Raw genomic sequence first — 22,447 nt, 5'->3', positions numbered from 1 at the left:
TCGGTTGTTGCGATACATGATCTGATGAGTGAGTATGTTAACGCTATGAAGCAGGCGTCTCTCACTAGCATCTTTATGCTACACAAGCAATGCTAAAGCGCTTGGAGCAGAATTTTAAATGCAGTAATGTTACACAGAAATATGAGTTCCAGTGAGTGCAATGCTTCATAACATTAACTTAGTACTTCCTTCGTGTATCGTATTAGACAACAGCCGGTACTGTTTGCTAAGAGGAGGTTGCTAATGGTAGCTGCTGGCTGAAGGTAGCTAATGGACTGTCAAATGTATTGTCCATCTGTCAAATGTTGCTCTTTTTCCCTCTGAATTCTCACTATTCATAGTTAGTTCAGTTGCTGGTCAACCAGGAAATGATGACATGACAACAATATGTTTGACTTCCCGTCGTTGCATCCTGGAGTAAAACAACATCCCAGCATCGAGCGTGTGATGAATATAGCCACCATGTGAAATAGGTCTTTTCTACACTGGAGCACAAAACTTTATTCCAAGTTAAAAAAAAATTTGGTGTCAAGTGAAGAAGAAGCAGCAATCTGTGTTGAAGCATTTATTAGCATTAGCATTTATTGTTAGCCAGCTGGTGTGTAAAGTTACAAACAGCACCTTTAATGTCCCAACTGACACTTTGGTAAAATCATGCATCAGCTCTACAGTCTTAACACGCACGGGCTCCTCTTGTCTTTGTACAGCACCACTGCTACGAGAGCCCCGCACATGAGGGCACCTCTGACTTCACCTCCTCCTCCTCCTCCCAAGACCTCCAGGTGAGACCCCGTAATTGTGTTGCTTCGATTTTGGTGCAATTACAGCGTCAGAACCTGTTAGAGCCCTGGGAGGCTCATCCAAGTCTGCTGCAAATGTGGTCTTTGATGACGTTGAAAGAGCGCAGGATGTAATGAAGAAATCGTGTGCGGGAGCCTCTGAGGGTCTCGATGACACGAGCGCAGGTGGGCTCTGGCATCACCGCTGCAGCAGGAATGGGGGAGGCGGTGCTTCATCAGGCTGCGCTGGTTCAGGAGAAGCCTGCAGGCTTCGGCATCTTGAGTTCAAAGGACACATTTGGTCAATTTTAGACCTAATGACCTCCACTGGGGAGGAAATGTCCGCCGTGAGTGCAGCTGTAGCCGATGAGACAGGAACCCCAGGACAACAGTGACTTCATTCTTGAGCGTCAGCGTTATTTCTGTGTCCACTTCTTTATATTTTTATGAAACGCTTCCTCATGTCAGCGAGGAGAGACAAGGACCTCCCACTGGGAGCGCCGTCCTCTTGACCTCGATCAATCAATGCTGGTAAATCTGGTAATTAGCAGTTTTCTTCCCGCTGTCTGATGCAGGTTGTTCTCTCATACCTGCTGCTCTTATCTGTGGGATTTTATGAGAGATGAATACTTGGAGGAGTGTGCCACTCCTGGTAGAGTTCAAAGGTCACGGATGGCTCGAGGAGCTTCCTCAGGTAGGACTGCACCCAGCACACATTTCCCATCAACCACCAGTGATGACAGAGAATTCCAGCCACCAAATGTGTTACTAAATTGAATTTTAATATTTTTTCAGGTGAGAACCACATATTCAGGTTCTTCTGTAGAACAGGAAGCTGTAGTAACTGGAGTCACATGATCAGATCTTTGATGAGAGTCCTGAAGACGTCTACAGGCTGTGTTGAAGTCATAGCGCCACCTGGTGGTTACAGGAGGTACGCCTGACATTGTGTTCCTCGCCTGATGTACAGCAGCATCACCTAGAGGAAGCGTGTGTTCTCTAGCGCCACCTTGTGGACTCAGTGCATCACAACTCTCCGTCTTGCTCGACTAAACAGCCCCACACCTCCGTCTGCCCAGTCACTCAGTGTTCCTTCCATCAGCCCGGTATTTGTCACGTGTCTGGTAGTGAGGCTCAGTCCTCCCGTGGGTGTGGGATCAGGTTTGAGAGGGTTCAGCGCAGCCACACAGAGGACAGCCAGAACCGAAGCAGCGGGCGCAGAGTTCCTCGGAGGGGATTTTGAGCGGACTCTGCATCGTCCCTTTCAAGTCCCGAAACCACAGGACCTGCAAAGACCAGCTCCGCTTTCTCTTGACGTCAGAGCGGCGTGCACTGAACCTCATATCTGCAGGGCGGATCGATCAGCCTCCCCTCGTCTCATTGTTACGGTTTGATGTCCAGGGGTTTGACCATGCGCTATCAAGTGTTTGCTTGTATGTATTTTATTATTGTGTCCATATGGCTCTGGATCGGCGTTTCAGGGAACAGACTGACCCCAGTCAAACATTTCCGCTGCCTGGACCATAAAAAATACTTCCAGCCAATGAAAACCTTTTGGTGTGAAAGTGACAGAGAACATTATGTTTCACCGAGTTTACACACTGAAGTTATTTGGACCTCGTCTCTCGGGGGATTTAACTACAGATTTGATTTTCTACTGATAATAGAGAACAACAGAGGCGTCACTTGTGCTGCCGACAGGAGAAGATTTCCTCCACCGTGCGTCTGAATCTAAAGGATTGCTGTGTTGCTCAGGAGCAGCCAGGATGCTTCTCATCAGTTAGCTGAGCCTCATCACACGATAAAACCGTGCTTAACATGTGGAGATGCTAAGAAACTGCAGCACTATTTGATTGGCACCTGCGAGTGTTGCATGTTAGTCTCAAGAGGGCGCTGTTTGCAAGATTTGAAATAAAACGGCATGACATCAGAGCTCAGCTCTCACTTTCTGACTGATCACTTCCTGTGGTTCTGTGGGCACCGGTGGAAATGAACCACCCTGCATATTTGCTCCGAGCATGAAATAAACTTCCACCTCATCTCATTTTTTCATCTCTGTGGCCAACAAGCACGCCGATGCGTCATGTGGCCTGACAGCAGAAGCTGAGGCTCAGACATGAACCTGCTGGTGTTCAGGTCTGTTTGGAGGTGGGACATCTAGAGTCTTGCACTAGAATCCATTCTTTTGATTCATTTGGAGAAAATGCTGATTCCACGTGGTTTTTCAGGGTTGAAGAGGAACTCTGGAGCCTCAGTTCGCTCTCAGTGAAAACTAGAAATCGTTGAATGCGGTTGTACAACTTCCCGCTGTCTCCCGGTCACAGTGACCTTTGACCACGAGCAGATGTTTCTGTTCATCCACGAGTTCCAGTGGATGTTTGTGTCAAATCTGAAGAAAGTTCCTTGAACTGTTCTGGAGTTATTGACAAAAAGACGGAAATAATTCCTCCTCCACGTCAGTTACACCTGATCAACTGCGTGAGGATCCGGACATCAAGGTGTTGGACTTTAATGTCGTCAAAAAGGCTTTAAAGTGGAGTTTAAAATCCAACATGGCCACAAAACAACACCACCAATGTGAAAAGTTGATGTTGTGTGTAAGTTACTGGGTTATCAAGTGACTGGAACATTTTAAAGTCAAAAATATCAGCACAAGTCATCAAAGCGATGTTGGCATCAGCCATTCTCGTGGCGGCAGGTGGACTCAAAGGTGGAAATCAACCGATGCTCCAGGAAAGCCAGGCTGGAGTGAAAGAGGCGAAGCAGGGGAGTTCAGGGTGCGTCCAGCCTTCTGACTGACGCTCAGATCAGCTGGCATTTAAAAAAAAAAAATTGAACATTTTCGGCGCTGTGTTTAAGTGGCGTGTGCATGTGATTGCCAGAGCGCAACTGGGACCCCAACTATAAAAGCGCGGTTGCATCAGTTTCCGTGGCAGTGCGACGACACGGCGAGCGTCTCACTGGCACAGATGGAGACTCGGAGGATCTCGGAGGACTTGACAAGGACATTTGCAGTCCCAACACGTAGCAGGTTGATCCCTCTCCTCCATAGCTGAAGCGCCGGTATCCTCCCACCGTGCAGCCCCACCAGGGCCACCACCCAGTATGTCCCCCTTCAGAGGCCGGGGGAAGTTAAGGGGCTCTCAGTGCCACGCAAGGCAGGCTGATTTTCCACTGGTTTAATGGGAATCACAGACAGAAGAGAGGAAACGTGCAGGGTATTTATAGACACCAGAGGAATGCAACCCCCTAATTGTGCTTAGTCTATCTCTCTCCTGCAGAACCTGCTCGCCCCCATTTTCAACATGAGCTCAAAGCACTGGGGGCAGAGAGGGAAAGTCCTCTCTGAGCTATCGTTAAAGGTATCTTTGCCCGAGTGTCAGTCGTGAGGTCGCAGGAGAAAAATCACAAAATCCGCTTCACAATTAAAGCACTGCCTGTTTTGTCCTTTACCATCAAACATCATGTGACGTTGTAGAACCAGGAAGCGTGTGTGCCCACCGTGACAAAGCCTCCTAACGGCTCCCTAACCATGGGAGGTCGGGCTCACTTCATCTGGTCGCCCCGGCCCTTCAAGTGATACCTCCCCATGAGGGCGGGAAGAGCCAGCCACGTACATTTAGCTTTAAGCCAACAAGGACTGATGGCTAACAACTGCAGAAGTGTCTAGAAACATCAGTTTCAAAACTCTCCAGGTCGTCATCCGGTATCATCCACCTCTTTTTTATCCAGCGGCATCCTCATTAATCCACAACGCGCGTGCGTTCACGGCAGCACTGAAAGGTTTGTAGTAAGTTTTTAATGTCAAATCAAAGTGTTTGTGGATTACCGATCATGCGGCTGAATAAAGAAGGCGAGAATTATTTTTTGGACAGTTTTGACGTTGTTAGCCGTCAGTCTCCATTAGCGTCAGGCTAAATATACGTGGCTGGCTCTTCCTGCATTCTGGAGTCAGCGAGAGTGAATTAGTGAATGCTTAAATACACTTTTTGGGGGAAGTATTGCTTTAAATCCAGGCCCAGCTTTAATGAGAACCTATATTCAGATTTCCATTTCAAGACTTTTCCGTGTTTCTGTCTTTTCCTACCAGGAGGTAACGATGGCGGTCAGGTAAATCCACCCAAATCTCCCCTCTGGGTGGGAAGGTCACTGAGTTGAACTCCTCCTGGAGGCGGGGGGGGGGGGGGGGGGGGTAAACCCCCGAGGGTAAAGATTAACTCCTCACCCACATCCTCAGATGACCCCTTTCTTTCTTTAGGAAAATCTAAGAAGCGTGATGAGTCGTTCGCCTTAATGAATCACACACTAGTTTCCAAGTTGCAGTAAATCACTTGCAGCACGACTGTGTGTTTATGTCATGTTTGTCTGTTGTTGTCATTAATGCGCTGTCCCCTCGGCCGGCGCTGATATCTGCAAGGTGCACTCAGGAAAGAGGATTTCCACTTCAAAGTGGATTCCCTGCGAGAAAGTGGAATCAGACTTATCTTGAGTCGGTGATCAAATGCGCTGAACAAGGCTTCATAATCAGTTGTATTAGGTGGATAATACATCGCAGGGATGAGCAGCATGGAAAATAAGTGTAATCTGCTTCGGTGAAAAACACTCCCAAACACTGCATGTGCTGTCAACGTTATGTCACTTTGCATGCAACCGAGTGCTCAAAGCGCACACATCTGCACTGGTGTAAAAACACCCAAACATCGGGTGCTCGACTGTTTGGATTTCTCCGTAATGAGGTATGATGATAGATGGAGCTGATGAGAACTACAGGATCCTTCATATCAACCAATGGGAGCTCTGGTTCTGGCTTGTTGCTACAGTAGTCCAGCTCCTCGGGGCAGAGCTTTATTTATCCTGCAGGGCCACATGGTGGTATTTACCCTCAAACAGACGGTGGAACGGGAAGGCTGAGCGATTGGATCTATTTACTAAACAGCGCAGTAATACACCTGTTTCTGCCCTTAATCTCCGCCTGACCCCGTCTTGTCCTTTCGCCTTCCTGTTGTCTTCAACGTGTCCTGATTTTCTTGTCGGTGTGAAAAGAGACGTGAGGGAGCCGAGAGACGTGTGGAGGGACATGAAAGCAGAGCCGCAGCTGTACGCACGAGGAGCGCCGGCGGATGATTCAGGCCGTCGTGCCTCTGACCTAGAAGCACTGTGTCTGGTTCTGCCGGGCCCAGCGTCTCAGGTGTCATTACAGAGAAACTCTCCCTCTTACAAGATGAGAGTCTGTCCTTCCAAGACGAAGAGCCAGGCGAATAAGTGAAAGCACTCCACAAGAACATTGAAGGCCTCTCACACCTGAAGTCTGTTCGGTCCGGATGAGGAGTTCCTTTCATGTTTAGCTTTATGTTTTGCAACACATGACGCTACCTGAATTAAGCTCGAGCAGCCTGGTTGTGTTCCCCTGGGACGCGCACCCATCCCAGTGACCTTTGTCCCCGATTCTCAGTACATGTTTGTGGCAAAGTAGGAGAAGTTTCCTCAAGACATTCCGGAGATATCAAATCCATGCGAGGTGACAATGATCTCTGACTGCTGAAATCTGCCCAGGTCATCACTGACTCCCAGTTCGGCCAAATTTGAAGAAGTTCCCTCAAGAGGTTCCAGAGATGTCACAGTAACGAGGACGGGATGAAGGTCTGGACAGACGAGTGACCCAAACCCCGATGCCTCCAGGCTACGGCTTCCACCAGGGTCGAGGTATGAAAACATCCGCTAAGCAGAGCGGTCGGAGTCATGAAAGACTGCTGCGTCATTACTTCTGACGTCAACTGCTCTTTTATCGGAATTTTTCAGGGTTTTGGTGAGGTGACGCTTCAGCTGTGAGTCAGGAACCTTAATAAAGGATGTGACATCAGTCCAGCAGGTTGGAGGCGATGGTTTCTGCTCCTGTTGAGGCCTCAAGTTCAAAGAATATCAGCCTCGTTTTAAGGTTTGATCGGTGATTCGCTGTTTCAGTCTTTATATGACGGATTTGCTGACACATCGGTGGAGGAACTGGAAAACTGGACATTCACTTCCAGGATGGAGCCATCCTGAACCGTCGCTGTTGAGCTCTGCTGTGATGTGCAATGAGGAGGAAAAACAAACCCCCCAAAAAAACAGGATTAAAAAGAAAATCATCATCATCACAAACCATTTTTCTCTGGTTTTGGAGGACTGTTGAAATGTCAGCTTCCTCAAACAAACACAGAGCAGCATGACTGAGTGAATTCTCATCATTTCTTCCAAAGATTGTTTTCTTCTTGGTCGTCGTGGATACAGGAAGCCAAGAAGTGACGCAAAACCAGCTTGAGAACCACATCTGAACAATTAGGTCAGAGAGAACCGTGACTGCGCCTGTTTAGTTCCTACATGAAATCAATAAAGGTTCGTTGTGCAGGTGAGTCTCAGGGAGAGATGATATCTGTCCGACTGGATTCATATCTCCAACCGTTCAGGGCCGAGAGCCAAAGGGATAAAAGGTAGTGTTTGATCTGGCAAGACAACAGTGCAGAGTGGAGATATTGATATTAATGGAGGATTCATTTCCTCCCTTCGGTGCATTTCTGCTCTCTACTTTATCAGTTTATCACTTCTCATCGGTTCAGGTGGACCATGATAAACTGGAATAGGAGTTTCCTTGCTCAAAGGTTTCCTCAGCCCAGCTCACGCAGGTCTGCGGGGCAGCCAGCGTCAAAGAGCCGCGCTACGGCGAGGATGAGCGGCAGACTGGATACGACGGGGATTTTGGCATCGCTCCAACGGTAAATTACCAGGTATTGTTCAGGTAACGGCGGTTAACAACAGCAAAACTGTCCAAAAACGTCGGTTTCGTAACCCTCTAGGCCATCGTCTGGTATAATCCAGGTCTCCTTCGTCCAGACAGTGATCAACACCTGGACTGGAGAAAAAACACAACAAGTGGACGTACATTTCGTCGCTGCGGTGAACGAGAGTTGCTGGCTCCTCCGTCACCCTGGTGTGATGCAGAAGTGAGAAGTGATGCAGGAAGGAGAAACATCCCTGTGGGCTCAAGACTCCTTCAGGTGAGCACTTGATCATTTAGGGCTGGAGGGTCACCTGAGCTGGTGGTGTTTGTGTGCTCGTTCGGAAACAGGATCCAACCGAAGTAGAACACGATAAAACAGGTCTGACCCTGTGGAAGCAGCGTCACCATGAAAGAACCCAAGGGGGCTGATGCGTTGCTATGGTTGTGACGCCTCTTTCCACCACCATGGACTTTCCTGGTCTGCAGTTGTAAGAGCTTGGGTTTATTTTGGGTCTTTTTCTGCTGTGGTCAAAACCGTCCCCACCACTGACCTGGTACATGACACCACACTCACCCAAACAGGAAGTGCAAAAGAAGAAACAGACCAGCAGGTGCCAGACTGCGTGTGACCCCCTCAAAGTCAGAGGAGGTTTGTCTTTTTTCTGCACTTCTTAACCGCCCTGCGAGCATGCGAATGCTGCAAGGCTTAATTCAGTTACGTCCTCAGTCAGGTCAGTTTAATCAGAAAATGCTGTTTACATGAGTTCCTTTTTCAGGGTGTTGTCTTAATCAGGTTATTACTGGAAATATTACAGTCCATGTGTAAATGTTATGTCTGTGTGCCGCTGCCAGAGAAGGCCTGAGACTTGGCCAGCTTCTTGTCATGTCCCAGACAGGCGATGGGAAGTCGTCATAAAGAAGCCCAGAATGTGATCTATTACACACAGCGAGGCTTTGAAACAGCAAATGGAGTCTTGCTCTTGACAGCGAGATAATGTGAAACAAAATACTCAGAAGAAAGATGTTTTAGGTCTGGGATGTTGCGTTATTCAACATGTTTCCTCCCGAGCTCACAGCTGTGGAGGTCATCAGCAAACGGTTGCACGGGAACCGCGGGCCCTGCCAGAGCCTCCACTGCAACTCCTGCCGTACATCCCGGGGTCACGCCAGGCCTCTGGGCCCGGTTCCCTCGCCGGGCCGAGACTTGAAACGAGTTGTTCACACATAAGAGCTACTGCCGATGACAGATCCTGTCGGCTTTGCGGGGTCTCGGGGGCGGATGCGTGACTGGAGCGCTGACCAGTAGGAAGTCCCTAGCACGCAGCGTTGGGGCTTATCTGACAGTCTCTCTTATGCAAGACTTTTTACTTTTGTGTCTCATGTATTTCCACCTTTGGATGTTGGAGATGGTGTTTTTTTACCTGGTGGCGCACCACGACTCCCAACATCTGTGTGGACGGGTTGAGACAACGGACCCCTGGACCCCCAGCAGACCTGCTCAGGAACCTGAAAGACCTGAAAACACAACCACAAACAACAAGACGCTGGTTTTTTTCCGACCCCTTTTATTTTGTGTCTCTTGGTATTTTTTTCTTTTTCTCTTTCTACCTGTTTGTGTTTCTTCTGTGTAGTTTTTTTTTTTCTCTCTGCATCGTTGGTTTGTGCTTGTTTGCAGTTGTCGGGTGTCTCTTTGCAGTCGTAGTACTTATGAGGGAGTAAGGATGGCTCCTCAGAGTGAAGCTGCTCACCTGCGTTCCCTGGTGCATGTGGTCAAGGGGCGGGGCTTCTCAGCGTCATCACACACCTGTATTCATTCATCAGTTAGGAGATGCATTACACGAGCTTGTGATTGATAACAATGTACCGCTTGTGATTAATGCATGTACTAATTAGTAGTACATGCAGAGCAGTTCGCCCTTTCAGGGTAAAATCCCTTGTAGTAAAACTAGCGAATGTGATTGTCAGCAGAATCAACAGATGAATGCAGGTAAGAGCAGACGTCACCATGAGGGTTTTCACAACAGTTTCTGGTGCACGTCGATGCAGGTGTTGCCAAAGCAGATGACGAGCTGTCATGGTGTTGTCACCATACCGGCGGGCTTTGAACTCATAAAGCTACAATCAACAGACGGGCGTTGAACCCAAACGAGGGTCGGTCAACCTCGGCACGCCAACCCCACACTGGAACGACCGCCTTCGTGCCTGGAATCGAGAATCAGGACTAAAATGACAATGTGGTAAATAAAGTTTTCACATGAGAAGCTGAGGTTTTAATGTGGAAACTGTGTTGATGTTATTACAATTTCAGTATTTTTCTGTTTAAAATGTGGAAGCAATCATTCGTCTATGGGGATGCATTTCGTTTTTCTCCTTGTTTCTTTCAACCTGCACTTGAATTGACGTCGCCGACGAGGTATCTTGATATTCGCTACGATGACCTATATTTGCATGGTTGCCATAAAACATCATGGCGCCTTCTTATACACTCAGATCTGAACTCCATTCACAACCCTGAACCTCTGCCCCCCCGAGGGCCAGAGTTATTCAAAGTCTGCTGTTTGTCCCCGTGTTTGCTCGATGTGCGCGGTCAGTTTTGGTGACCGTTCAGAGGGGCCGGGGTGAACGGCGCTGCACGGAGCCCCAGATCGTGTTGATACAGTTGCTTACCCCAAGGCTTGACAACAGCCCCTGAAGAGAGGGGCCAGAGGAATGGATTGGGCCCCCGGCACTGACCTTCTTCCCTGTTTACCTCCCCCTAGACTGGAGGGGTCGCGGCCTCTTACAGCTGAGCTCCGAGTCCAGTCGCGGTCCTGCTGGCTACATCCTACTGGCCCGCATTCTCCAACTGGACATTGATTATTTACCCTGTTGCACAGGCGCCGGTTTGATCCGATGTCGCCGCTGGATGTCCTCCCAGACATGTGACCCAATCAGTTCGCTTCACGAGGAAGATCACCTGCGATCTTTGCCCCGGCTGAGCCCACTTTCATCACAGTAACGTGGCTCACATAAATCCAAATACATCTCTGCACTCAAAGAGATTTGCACAACACACAAGACCACCCGTCTGCTGAGGACGTAGTCGATCTCTCACACATGAAGGAAAATCTGAGTCATTGCTCACTTCCAATAAATTTGTTTAAATCAGGTCCAAGTACAAACCAACTGTTATTCTGAAGAATTTAGCACAATTTCATCATACTTCTTTCTGAGAAGGTCACTGCTTTGCTGCCTCAAACACCCATTTGGCAACGAAATGATCAGAATTCATCACTTCACATAATAAACACATAAAATACTACTATGAAAAAGATTTGCTTCAAATGTCTTGATGACAACCCCTTCAAATCTGGGGCAACAGTGCTGAGCCTCCCGGTGCGTCTGGCTCCAGACCCGGACTCAGACGTGAGCCGAGGCTGTTTAGTCACATGTCCAAACAACTTGTCAAGTTCAAGCTACTGAAAGTCTTCAAGTCTCCTTGTAGTCAGAGTCAAGGTTAAATATGCAGTCAGTAGTAGAGGACGGATGTGATTAGGAAGTATTTGAGAAGTTTTCTGCTCATGGAGGGACGTGTACGAAGGGCTGAGTGTGTCCATCTGTCACTCCTCAACGAGGCCTTCGTCACCACTGCTCAGGTTCAACTGGACACTTTGGTCTGAGTTGTGTCACATTCAATCAGCCGTTCTGGTCTTGTTCTGTGTTGAATGTTACCGTGATGTTTTTACAAGCAGAATAGTTCCTGCAGTGTTGATATCAACTTGCAAGTTGAGGCATGAACAATGTGTCTGTTTTTTTTGTTGTTTTTTTTTACTTTTGTCCACTGCTGCTGGTCAGCTCCCAGTTAGCATCTCTGAGTTCCAAGCTAAAAGGAATGTAGCATTCACTCTTGCAGACCAACAAGGGTGTAAACCAAGTTCTGTTCAGACACCTGTTATATATTCATACTAGTGTGTCACAGCTAATAGCCACAAGCTAGCTAGCTCAGAGTTTTTTGTTTCATGTAGCTTTATTAAACCTCATCATACCTACAGGCCACTAGCTAGCATGCTAGGTCAGAAATAATAGCAAGCTTGTATGTGTTTGGTTGTTCTGCAGCCGTGCTGAATGCCTTGACTGCTTCGAGGCTTGATGCTAAGCTAGGCTAATCACCTCCTGCTAGCTCTAGGTTTGTATGACGGGGTGTCAGCGACCTTTCCTTCTAATTCTCATTTAAAATGTCATCCGAAATGTCAGAAGAATTCCTGAACATCTGATTTTCTTACCGCACTTCATTCTCACATGTGGAAACTCCTGGAACACTTTTGTGTTACCAACGTTTATGCAGGTATTTGCTGGTTTGGGGTTCAGGGGTTTGATTAAACAAGCTTCACACATGTGGTGGTCACTTGATTCAAAATATTTGTGTTCCCACATAAACACACATGTATACACAAGGTAGCAGAAAACCTGTAAAAAACCTAAACTAAGAATCTAAAACGTATTTATTGAGCATCAGCGCTGACGAGCGGCCCGACGTATGACATCACAGTTGTTGCTTTGTTTATTTGTGTTGCTCCTCTCCTCCTAATCTTTATTTTCTTTCCCTCCGCTGTTAAAGGTCGGAAGTTGATTTCCTAGTTCTATCTGGAAAACGAGGGCAGTTTTTTCCACGAGGCCGCTGCTGTGTGCCGTTAGCCGTATGGACAACATGAATCATGTTTTGATGGCGGCGGCTGCTGCTTCGGTGAAGTCAACTCTTTTCCTCCTCCTTCTTATTAGAAACAGGGACAACGGGGACGGCTGCATTTATCACAGGACTTCATCTGAAAGTGAGACAAGCTGTTAATTAGTGCCTTAACAATGAGGATTTACTGATCTGGTGACAAAGTCACATTGATGGCTACAGCTTCAATCAGACGCACTGCATCTTCTTCTTCTTCTCTGGCCAGAAACCTGCTCCTGCACGAGGAAATTGACAGAATTCACACAAGAAAATGTGTTTTAATGATGTGGTATCACCAGTCAGGCGTTTTACAGACAGCGACTGATAGCTGTTTATCGATGGGTCTTGATTTGGGATGAGAACGTCTTCATTCATCCTCCTCTTCCAAGGTATCAGCTGAATCAACCCTCTTTTATTTCTCGTCTTCCAAGAGCTTCAAATATGACGCTTTTGGCTCAAAACCAAGAAATCAGAAAAAAGAGATGACGATTTGAGGAAGTGCACCTTTCACATCGAGGTCACTGGAGATGAAGGCCTGGTTCCTTCCGCTCTTGAGGAAAATATTTTAGGAAATACAGCAAGTTACGTCAGCAAATTGTACCTTTATTTTGTGTTTGTACATCCATTGAAGTTGCTGAAGTTAGTCAATTGTGTCACGAGAGCGTGGTACTTCTGGAGTTGCTCCGTGTTGTTCAAGTGTGAGGTCAGCGTCACGTCTCTGCTGCGATTTATGAGCTCCTGAGCGGGAAGTTGCAGGCTGCACAGGAAGTTGTGCTGTACTTCCTCTGACTGTTTTAAAGCAGCAAAAAGGACTTGATTGATAGAAACATTAGTGGGCGGAGCCAGCAGATTGTCACCCAGAAATCAAATGTGGGCGTGTCCAGTATTGAGGCTGTGGATGCAGATGACCTAACAAAGTTCTATGGCTTCATTCTCTGGATTACAACCTGCCAGGTCAGTGATGACATCATATCACGCCCAGGCTTGGTAGCCGCTACCACGGGAATCTAAACTGTCCCTGAAGCAGACGCGTGCCGTCTGTTCCAATATCCAAAATGTCTGAGCGTTTAAAACCTGGCCAACACGTGCCTCCAGGTCCACGTGCTGCTCGTCCTCCCGGGAGCAGGACGAACAGGCCACGCGGTGATGTGATGTCACAGCAGGTCAGTGACCCAGTCCCTGAGGCCATGGCTGATAATGTTCTGCTCTCAACACTCACCTCCATTCCCCCACCGGCCTCCTGCTCTCCTCGGTGGCTGCGATCTTTAATTGCCTGGCGATCGATGAGCTGTGGAGGCCTGGAGCAGCGATCGTCTGCCAGTCAGCTGAAACAGCCACACAAGAATGTTCCCCGCTTTTGTTCCTGATCATTATTAGACATCCAGCTCATTAAGGTGTTATCAACACCCCGCCTCCACGCCTGGGACCCTCCCCAGGGTGGGAATGAGGTCATGTTCAGGAACCGACTCATCTATCAGGACAATGGGCCGCTCACCACTTCCCAGGGTGCTGAGCTGAGTTGCACCAATCGGCTGCCTGGGAATCAGCGTTCATGTTTCTTTCTGTTTCCTAAAAAGTCAAAAGAGTGTAACCGACCGTCTGATACCACACGACTGCTTCCTTCCCTGGCGAGCGCTGCAGGGAAACCAAGTGAACACCCAAAAGTGACCAAACCTTCCGTCCTGCAACAATAAAACCTGCAGCTAATTATACGTTTATGATGTTTGACAGCGGTGATGTAAAGCCTCCAATAAATGATTCTCTGCAGGCGCCATGCAGCTGCTATTTTTAGAAGCTGGAGTTTGTGTAGAACATGTCGGTCTGGTTCTAGATGTAGCTTGAGAACGGCTCTGGGGGTTTTTGATGTGCCGTTTTTTTGTTTGTTTGTTTTTTTAATTCCGTCACATTATTATTGACTTTGGGTTCATTTTCCTGGTCCTGCACCTCGATGGGAGCAGCACAGCCACGCCGTGAAGTAGGGAGGAAGTTTTCAGAGCAGAGTAGCAGTTACAATCTCTCTCATGTCAGCAGCCTGGGTTTTTGTCACGTGACTTTTGGTCTCAGCTGAGTCCGTCATGGCTCCGTAGTCGCACCGGCAGAATTTGGTTTATTTACACAGTCCTGTTGGTGTGAATACTTTCCTTCTCGCTTTTCTCTTCTTCGAAACTTTAAATGAGACTTGTGTTGTATTTGGGTCAAAGAAAGTGATTTGAAGCTTCGAATTTTTTGACCTTCCCTGGCAGGAGTGAATTTCAAGGGCCGTCAGATAAGGTTTGAAGTATTTAGTACCACTGGGTCTAGAATACCTCATTCAAAAAATCAAATGTGTTGTTTGGTTTATCTGTATTTTTAGTTCGTTTATGTAGGATAGTGGGATGTGGACATGGATGAAAACAGGTAGTTACTGAACGGCACGTTTGCAAGATCCTGCAGAGTTTTTTTTTTTTAATTTCTTGAGTTTCAAGTTAAATGTGTTTGAAAAAACAAAAAGACCTCCTGCAGGATCCTGCATTCCCAAGTTCTCTCCCTCACAACCGCCCCCCCGGGCTCTGCAACCCCAGATAAAAGTGTATAAAATTACGTTTTGTCTCATTAGATGGTCTTTTAACTACAACTTTTGCTGAACCTGTTGAAAAAAATAACTTCAAATTCAGTCCGTGTTTGCATTGTTGGAGAAATCCAGAGGAGGGATTTGCTGCGGGTGACTCACCCTGCACATTTCACACATTGTCAGGGTTCGATTGTCTCCAAAACTCCGGTTCCCTCCACGGTCTTCGTGTTGAGGTACAGAGAAACTGTTTGTGTGTCAGACCTGGACCAGCATCAAAGCCACGTTCTCTCCCTGCGAACCTCCGTTGGTGTGACTGAGGAGATTGAGAACGCCTGAGGTGGATTAGAGAGGACGACACTCTGATCTCAACAAAGATCCTTGAAATAGACGTGTTGAGCCTGTCACCGCTCGCTGACCCGATGCCTGTCACTCACGTCCAGTCAGTGGGTACTGGTGGATGGGTATTGGTGGGTGGGTACTTGTGTGGGGGTATGGGTAGATGGGTACTGGTGGGTGGATACTGGTGGACGGGTACTTGTGGGGGGGTATGTGTAGATGGGTACTGGTGGATGGGTACTGGTGGATGGGTATTGGTGGGTGGGTACTGGTGGGTGGGTACTGGTGGATGGGTATTGGTGGGTGGGTACTGGTGGGTGGGTATGGATAGATGGGTACTGTTGGGTGGGTACTGGTGGGTGGGTACTATTGGAGGCGTACTGGTGGATGGGTACGGGTGAATGAGTAGTGGTGGGTGGGTACTGTTGGATGGGTACTGGTGGATGGGTATGGTTGGATGAGTAGTGGTGGGTGGGTACTGTTGGATGGGTACTGGTGGAGGGGTACTGGTGGATGGTATGGTTGGATGAGTAGTGGTGGGTGGGTACTGTTGGATGGGTATGGGTGGATGGGTACTGGTGGATGGGTATGGGTGGAGGGGTACTGTTGGATGGGTACTGGTGGGTGGGTACTGTTGGATGGGTACTGTTGGATGGGTACTGGTGGGTGGGTACTGTTGGATGGGTATGGATGGATGGGTACTGTTGGATGGGTATGGGTGGGTACTGGTGGGTGGGTACTGTTGGATGGGTACTGGTGGGTGGGTACTGGTGGATGGGTACGGGTGGAGGGGTACTGGTGGACGGGTACTTGTGGGGGGGTATGTGTAGATGGGTACTGGTGGATGGGTACTGGTGGGTGGGTACTGGTGGGTGGGTATGGATAGATGGGTACTGTTGGGTGGGTACTGGTGGGTGGATACTGGTGGATGGGTATTGGTGGGTGGGTACTGGTGGGTGGGTATGGATAGATGGGTACTGTTGGGTGGGTACTGGTGGGTGGGTACTATTGGAGGCGTACTGGTGGATGGGTACGGGTGAATGAGTAGTGGTGGGTGGGTACTGTTGGATGGGTACTGGTGGATGGGTATGGTTGGATGAGTAGTGGTGGGTGGGTACTGTTGGATGGGTACTGGTGGAGGGGTACTGGTGGATGGGTATGGTTGGATGAGTAGTGGTGGGTGGGTACTGTTGGATGGGTATGGGTGGATGGGTACTGGTGGATGGGTATGGGTGGAGGGGTACTGGTGGGTGGATACTGTTGGATGGGTACTGGTGGGTGGGTACTGTTGGATGGGTACTGTTGGATGGGTACTGGTGGAGGGGTACTGGTGGGTGGGTACTGTTGGATGGGTATGGATGGATGGGTACTGTTGGATGGGTATGGGTGGGTACTGTTGGATGGGTACTGGTGGGTGGGTACTGGTGGATGGGTACGGGTGGAGGGGTACTGGTGGGTGGGTACTGTTGGGGGGTGGGTGGGTATGGGTGGATGGGTACTGGTGGGTGGGTACGGGTGGAGGGGTACTGTTGGGTGGGTACGGGTGCTCAAGGTGTGTGTTCTGAATACACTCCAACCACTGGACCAATGGCTGCGAGCAGATTTCGTGGTCAGAGAAGCACTGCAACTCTTGTCAGGTGAGGAGCTGAGACCAGAAACTTGCATTCACGCGTCCTGAGGGACCTGATCAGAAATCGACGAGTGGCACATTTCCAGTTAAACAGAGAACATCAGCTGGTGACGAGAACTGGAGCCAACCAGATGACTTTATTTCATTCATCTTGGTGACCAATGACAGGCCCCGCTGGATACGATGCTAACCCTCCACAGTCTTCCCTAGGGACACAAGTGAGGCCCTAAAGCACCAAAAATGTTCCAAATAGGTGGAAAATGTCTGAAAACAACCTCGCCCCACACCCACAGGTCCAGCTCAGGTCCAGCTCTGGACCCACCACATCAGCAGCAGACTGAATCCACTCTGACACAATCTGCTGTGGGGCGTTAGCATTAGCAAGCTGGCTTAGCCTCTGGTGGTGCTGGTTCCATCTGTGGAGGGTGAGGGGGAACACAGCAGGGGGTACAGGTTTGGGAAAGACTGTTCCTGCAGATGAGAGTTACAAGGCTCAGTGAATGCACCTCCCCGACAGCAGCGCCTGCACAGCAGCAGCCAACACCACCACTGACATTCCAGCTGGCTCTAATTTGGCTGCTTTCTTTCTTCTGTAAATTTTATTATTATTTTTAATCATAACTGCTTCCTCTTGCGGTCATGTTAATATCTGGAAACACACTCCCGCAGCCTCACAAGTGTTTGGGTAGTGTGTGATTGAGGGCGCCTGGCGAGCCCGAGGTCCGGCCTTCGTGTGGGTAGGAAGAGGCAACAGCAGGGGCAAGACTTTCCAGGAATATCTCAAATAAATCAGGTGTGATAGCTGAGTGGAAAATATGCACCATTTTCCATGTCCACTCTCCAAATATTCCCTCTACCAGCAAAACCATGGTTTAACACCTTTTGTCATTGAACATTTTTGATATTTTTTGAACAAAAAACACAAGTCAAGTGAGTGTAAACAACATTTTTTTTTTCCACCGGTTTGTTTGTTGTATTTTCCCCGGCAACGACCGAATCATCCGTTTACGCACCTCCGTCATGCTATCAGCCCGCCTGCTCTCATCCTTCCCAAAGCTTTTCCAATACATTCTCAACAACACTCTTGAGTAATTGTAGTGGTCAACGCAGCAGGCCAGAGATCCAAACAGGAAACAGGAAAAAGTGCTGAAATTATTCCGATCAAGTGAGGTTGGATGATGGAAAACAAGGCAAGAGGAGACACGAACGGAGGGTCAGAAAGTGCACGAGTGAAGTCGCTGCCTGTTTTGATCGATTAAAAATGGACATCTGAAGTTGAGTTCAGGGCTCATCTTGATTTTATCAGATCGAATTCTGTGCGTGTATTTTTAGCCTTGTGCTATCAGAGGTCTCCCCGTGACTGGATTCAGCTGTGTGGGATTATGTGGAGGTGAGAGACGGAGGCCTTTGCATGCAGACAGGCCCAGAGTGCGGTCATGCAGAGGTCTCCTCATCCGCACTGGGGCTGCTGCCATTAGAGGCTGGTCGTATCATTGGCCTGTCATGCAGTGTTGACGTCTGGATGGGGGAAATATAAATGGAGTGAAATTCTTGGATGGCAAGTCTCTGCTTCTTTTCTGTTGTCGTGTTCCTTTGCTGGTACTGAGAATTAGCACATTCTCTCTCTCAAGAGGTTTTACTGGCCGAGGTGGCTTTGATCATTTGGTGATCAGGTCTTTTCACTCAGGCTGTTAGCGGGGCGGAAGCTATCAGATGGTTGTAGTCTTATTACATGACACTGACGCCTGTGGAGCACCATGACTTGTTTTTGTAGACCAACAGGAAGTTTTCATGTCAGGCACGAGGTATTTTGTAGTCCAGCAGGAAGTGGTCATCTCCTGGCTCCTCCACCAACAGGAAGTGGTCATCTCCTGGCTCCTCCCCCAGCAGCCAATAGGATTGCTCCATGTGATTGTGGGTGATTGAATCAGTAAATCAGCTCTGGTGAACAAAAGTTGATGATCTTCCAGGTTTAGTTCATCAAGATCATCTTCACCAGGGGTGGACAACCCTGTGCCATGGAGGGCCGTGTGGATGCAGGTTTTCCTTCCAACCCAACACTTTAAGAGGTGATTCCACTGATTAACACTCCTCTGTGGCTGAAGGTGTGTTAATCAGTGGAATCACCTGTTAAAGTGTTGGGTTGGAAGGAAAACCTGCATACACACGGCCCTCCATGGCACATGGTTGCCCACCCCTGATCTTCACTAATGAACCCTCTGATGATGCTGGAAGCCTGAATGCTATGGTTAGCAGTGCTAAGCTAACATTAGCCTAGGAAAGAACTACACCAGGGTCACATGACTTCAAGGTCACCACCACTAAGCTTCAGGCTTCTGGGTGATTTTTTTTTTTTTTTTTAGGCTCAAGGAGGGCGGGCCCAGCACCCTCTACTGGCCAGCTGCCCCTGATGTCCAGTCGAGTCAACCAGAGTCAGAGGTTCTCTGGTTCGACCCCGGACTCATGGATCCTGCTCTTCAGCTGCAGGTAGCGATTCCCTCCAGTGGGAAAAGTACCAGAGGACATTTTACAGTTTCTGAGATTGTGACATTCAATGCCGAATACACAGGAAAGCATTTGTGGTCAAAGCGATGGATATCAGAGGGCTACTGAGTCATGCAGCATTGTGGACCAAATCAGACGGGTGTAATTGAAGCCACATACACGGTGAAGCACGAATACCAGAGCGATTCCTGCCAACACGGTACACACTAGATACCACACACAAAAACACACCTACGAGCGAAAGTGGTGGCGCAACTTGTATCTCTAAATTCTTCTCAGAACGGGCTTTTTACAGTTGAATGTGTGGTTGTGATTCACTGTGTTTACCTTCCTCAGAGTGGCTTTGGCCACCCAGCCATAACAGTCCATGAAAATGCCGAGTGAAGACATCAAAGAGCGTTTCAAGATTATTCCAGTCAGGAGCATGAAATAACACTGTGACAAATACAACTCGCATGGCAGGATACAATGTCCCTCATCCGTTCGCTTTCTGTTCTCAATCAGATTGCTTATAAATGTCTAAAATTAAAGCAGGCCGCTCCCTGGAATGTGGCTTCATGATCGTACTGGAGCTGAACACAAACAGGTCAACACTTCTGTCCTCAACATGTTGGCCATCAGCTGCTTTTCATACAGACGGCTCAGTACGTGCAGGATACAGGCGGCAATTACATAATTGTTTGGGACGCGTGCAAAAATAAAAATGACATAATGAGTAAAATATATGATTGTAGCAGCTCCAGTAACCACTTTCTGATGTGTAGTTTTTATAGAGCAACAACTGGATATTCAAAACCCACCTCACAAAAAATAAACAGAGTTAGAATTTATCTCTCACACGGCTATTTATGTGACTTTGCATGTAAACACACAAGCGCAATAAAATGAAAAACCATATGAATGTCTTCCAGGAGAGGCAGTCTGACACTCATGGCCTTGATTACCTTATTGAAGCGGTCATGGACAGTATTTACACCGAGCCTTTCCACCTTTAAGGCACTTAAAGCGCATTATGATGTTGTCTCCTTCACCCACTCATCCACTCAGTATCTTGGCTAAGAATGCTTCAACATGTTCTCAAGAGAAACCGGGGCTCGAACCGTCGAACCCTTCAATGACGAGATGGCCGCTCTTCCCCCTGAGCCCTCTTAGCAAGTCTGGCGCATTTCGAAAAACCACGGTTGCAGAAGCGGGCAGATCTTTGCATGCTTTCGTACTTTTTTGGGGTTGATGATCATGCGCAGAAAAAAACAAGAACCACGGAATTTTTTAAACTCCAGATTTGATCAACTTAATTTTGGTTTCACGCAATAATTTTGCGTACAATTGATTGGTTTGTTGACGGCATTAATCTGATGTTTGTAGACACTCTCCGGACGCAGAAATATCCATGAATGTAATGAATCTGTTGATTAATGCCTCTCTCCTCTTCTCGCCATGTGGCACTGCAGCTGATTCAGGCTTTTCTCCGGGATGTGAGTTCAATTTGAACTGGACGGAGACTTCCTGTGGTCATTTGGTTCATGTCTCAGACCAAACGCGGCAGGTGTGAATGCGCCCTTAAAGAAGACCTCACTTGGAGCTCGACGGAGGTCCTGGAGGAAGATCCTATGAGCTTGGGTGTGTCGATCCTGAGCAGGATTGAATGATACTCACTGTTTCAAGAATTATCAACCTCTAACACATTCAAACTGCAGTGATGACACAGCATTGATGTTACGTGTCGTAATATTAATTTAATTTGAATTACAGACGTGGTGTTCAATTGCCAGCTGAACAGGTGCAACCCTGATGCACTGAAACAGAAAGTTAAAGATGAGCTAATAAAAGTGAACGTATGAGTTATGTAGTCCTGAGACATCAAGGCTTTAAGCTAAATGGAGCTCAGTATATTAAAAGCCCCCACACAGTTTGAACATCCACTTCCCTTCATCCCTGGAGTCTAATCTCTGCTCTACAACTCTGGCAGGAAGCTGAGTGTGTGTGTGTGTGTGTGTGTGTGTGTGTGTGTGTGTGTGTGTGTGTGTGTGTGTGTGTGTGTGTGTTGCAGTCATGGACAGCTGTGAAAACACCATTTACACAACGAGCGCTGCAGAGCAAGGCCGGCGATGTTGGCAAAGATGAGTACCGTAACAGGTGAGACCGTCTGGGAAGCTGCAGATGGATCTGTCCTTTCATTTCTCTGCTCATTGTGTAGTAACTTCTCCATTATTTTTGAGCCAGTGAAGTAAATTCCACATTTATTGCCTCTCCCACATTCCCTGGTTTCACTTGCGCTTCTCGGTTTATTCCACAAATTTGATTTATTCACAGAAACCTGAGCAAAGTCAGCGGCTAATTTAGTTTCATAAGAAATTCTCTACATCCACCATAACATGCCTGCTGACCATAAAGGCTCGAACAACCTTCCAGACATTCTCGATGGAGCTCCAGCTGACAGCGAGGACTGGCGCATCATGCCAGCGTTTTTGTTAAACAGCTCATATAAGTGGATGGAAGACGCAATCGTCCGAGACGGCTTGACTCTGCGGGTGATACTTCACCCTGAAAGTGTGTTTTGCTTTTCAAATACTCACAGATGCGACTCAGTAAGATGTTTCTTCCATCCTGGGTCACGTCTTTGTGACTCCAGGATGCAGGAAGAGCCAGCAACGTATATTTAGCTTGATGCTAACAGAGATGGATGGCAAGAAACAGCAGGACTCTCCAGAAACACCAAACTATCAAGCGCGTCGTCCAGTATGATCCACCTTTCCTTTATACAGCTCTTTTCAAGCAGTCCACAAATATTCGGAGCAAGAAAAGCTTTCTGATTAAAACCCATCCGGTTCGGCGTTACCACACAACGACCTGAACCAACTCTCTGCTTAAAGTTGGCCATGAGACTGAGACGGCAAACTGGTGTCACGCCAGAGGCCCCTGTGCTGCTCTTGGGTTGTATCATGGAGGACAAGGACGCCTGTTCCAATGCTCAGTATCGGATACGGAAGTAGAAGCGCGTTGATCACGACCAAACTGTGTCAGTATCTGGCTGAGTTTGTGCGGTCCGGTCTCGGCATGGAAGCGTACTTAGAAGTTCCTTTTTCCACCGGCTGACGGAACACAAGTTAAACTGTACGAGTAGAGGTTTTGATAGGTGATGGTCATGTGATCTCACAGTAGATTAGGGTACCTCTGGACTCTTCCGGTT

The 22,447-nt window shown here is 48.0% G+C and overlaps 2 long non-coding RNA genes across 2 annotated transcripts; both read left to right on the top strand.

Annotated features, from left to right (window-relative positions):
* The first annotated feature begins 700 nt into the window (after nt 1–700).
* Nucleotides 701–6,440, top strand: LOC147240039 (uncharacterized). Its single transcript, XR_015111551.1, has 4 exons — nt 701–782; nt 1,355–1,473; nt 1,575–1,713; nt 6,333–6,440. It is a non-coding gene; the product is annotated as an uncharacterized LOC147240039 (long non-coding RNA).
* Nucleotides 6,441–6,916: 476 nt separating this feature from the next.
* Nucleotides 6,917–7,797, top strand: LOC147240038 (uncharacterized). The gene is made up of 3 exons (XR_015111552.1): nt 6,917–7,164; nt 7,373–7,551; nt 7,647–7,797. It is a non-coding gene; the product is annotated as an uncharacterized LOC147240038 (long non-coding RNA).
* Nucleotides 7,798–22,447: the final 14,650 nt, after the last annotated feature.

The sequence above is a fragment of the Aulostomus chinensis genome, chromosome 23 (assembly GCF_037954235.1).
Source record: "Aulostomus chinensis isolate RoL2024-O1b breed Wild chromosome 23, RoL_Achi_v1.0, whole genome shotgun sequence".
Taxonomy (NCBI): Eukaryota; Metazoa; Chordata; class Actinopteri; order Syngnathiformes; family Aulostomidae; genus Aulostomus; species Aulostomus chinensis.
Note: the sequence above shows the minus strand (reverse complement) of the source record. Positions and strands in the feature narration are given on the sequence as shown.